The 2,018-nt window shown below is 29.6% G+C and overlaps 1 long non-coding RNA gene across 1 annotated transcript; it reads right to left on the bottom strand.

Annotated features, from left to right (window-relative positions):
* Positions 1 to 1,384, bottom strand: LOC130677388 (uncharacterized). The gene is made up of 3 exons (XR_008991593.1): positions 1,258 to 1,384; positions 966 to 1,065; positions 1 to 233 (listed from the first exon to the last, which is right to left on the bottom strand). It is a non-coding gene; the product is annotated as an uncharacterized LOC130677388 (long non-coding RNA).
* Between the last annotated feature and the right edge of the window lie 634 nt (positions 1,385 to 2,018).

The raw sequence follows: 2,018 nt of genomic DNA, 5'->3' as shown, positions 1-2,018 counted from the left end.
TTGTTGTTACAATAATTATTTTAGTTTTTATTTATATATTTTTGAATAAATATTACAAAATTCATGCAGAGCTGAATTTCGTCGTAATAAATATCCTGGAAAGAATTAATATTTGTTTTTTCTTAACGGTAGGGATGATCAATTTCATTATGGGGTAAGCAAGTACCCTGACGATAGTAGGAAGTACATGAATAACCTGGACAATTACACTTGTAGCCTTGTTGGGGATGGCACTGAAAATAAAAGAAAATGAATTATATATTATAAATTTCGGTGCTTGTTTATGAGACTGTTATTTTTTAGCTATAAAACTAAGAGTCACTATCTTTTTTCATTTAAAAGAAAAACTTCCACCTAGAAAATGTAATTATCAATAAAAACGATTTTGTGACGCAGATCTGTTAATTATAAATTAAAGAAACCAGGAAACGCTTAATTAACAAGCAACAAAAAATTGAATTCTCGCGGGTTTTTAGTTAAAATGCTGTAACTTTTTTATTTCCAAATTCACGAGCTTGCGTCAAAGGATTTTTTTTTTTGTAGACGTTAAATTTGGCTACATTAAATGTCCTATGACGCAAGCTCATAAATATAAAATTCAAAAAGTTATCGGACTTTAGTAGCGAAAAGTCAAAATAATAAATCACTACAACTTTTTTTTTCAATTTATGAGCTTGTGTCACAAGACCGTTTTTGTAGACATAAAAATTGGCTACAGAAAATAGCCTATGACGCGAATTCTTAAATTCAAAATTCAAAAAGTTATCGAACTTTAACGAAAAGTCGTAATAATAAAAGGCTACTTTGTAAGTATTAGACTCACAGTTGAAACGCTCAGAATTTTTCTATGTAGACAATCAAATTTGCTAAGAAATTGTGTTTATTTTTAATTCGTGCAAAAAATCCTTCATGGATTGCCTTAAAGTTGAAAATTTTTTTATTACAATATGACTGTAGTTACTCACCCAATTTCCTCTACATGCTTCAACTGTGCTGGCATAGAGTCCAATTAATACGAAAATTGATAATAATAAAATTATTTTTGACATTCTGATTCCTTGTGACCTGAAAACGAACAAATATTTAAGCTCAGCATTTCGGCTGAACAATCAAGTTTTCAAGGAACTTTAAATTCTCTAAATAGAAAATTGTTAATACTTTTAAAATAAATAACTAATTTCCAAGTTATTGAAAAATGAAATTTAACTGCGATGAGACTCTGACTTCTTAAATTGAAATAATGAAACATTAACTTACGTATTAATTGATAATCCAAGAACTTCACAGGCGGCTGAAAACTGAGTGGAGTGTCGAATGATGAGCCGCTATATATTCATTCATTCTGTTGTCTATCATTATTCCGTGATTGCACAATTTTTATTTCAATATTCATCTCAGTTATTGAAAACAAGATTTATATTAAATGATCTATGATAATCATTGACCTCATGCATAACCTTCACTTTTGTGATAGTATCGGATTTCTTGTTGTTCTTGTGCCCTGAAAGCAAATTATTTTTTTCTACCTCGAGAAAAATGCAGCTCAAAATTAAATAGTGATTTCAACCGGATTTTAAAACTTTCTATCTCAAATAAAACATAACAATCGATAAAAAAAGTTACGATGATTAGTAGAACATTAATTTTGTATTTCAATCATTACTATCTAGATCGCAATTTTTACTTATTATAATAATTACAATTCTACAAGGGAAAAGCAATATAGTAGTGGCAACTCTCGGGGATAGTACTCAGTACTTTCTGTAAAAAAAAAAGATTTCAGACAGTACTGTATGCTACCTAGACTGAATCCACTACTCTCTGAATAGTACTGAGTATTCTGGACAGAAGGGGAATTAGTTTAGATGGTAGTGGATACAGTCTAGATGGCATACAGTACTATCTGAAACTTTTTCTTCACAGAAAGTACTCAGTACTATCCCAGAGAGTACACAGAAAAAAACCGTTAACTTGTTTCAAGAAAAATATAGTCTTCCGAATTTTCTTTCTTGATTCAA

Source organism: Microplitis mediator, chromosome 11 (genome assembly GCF_029852145.1).
Source record: "Microplitis mediator isolate UGA2020A chromosome 11, iyMicMedi2.1, whole genome shotgun sequence".
Taxonomy (NCBI): Eukaryota; Metazoa; Arthropoda; class Insecta; order Hymenoptera; family Braconidae; genus Microplitis; species Microplitis mediator.
The sequence above is the reverse complement of the archived record's forward strand: the minus strand, read 5'-3'. Positions and strand labels throughout refer to the sequence as shown.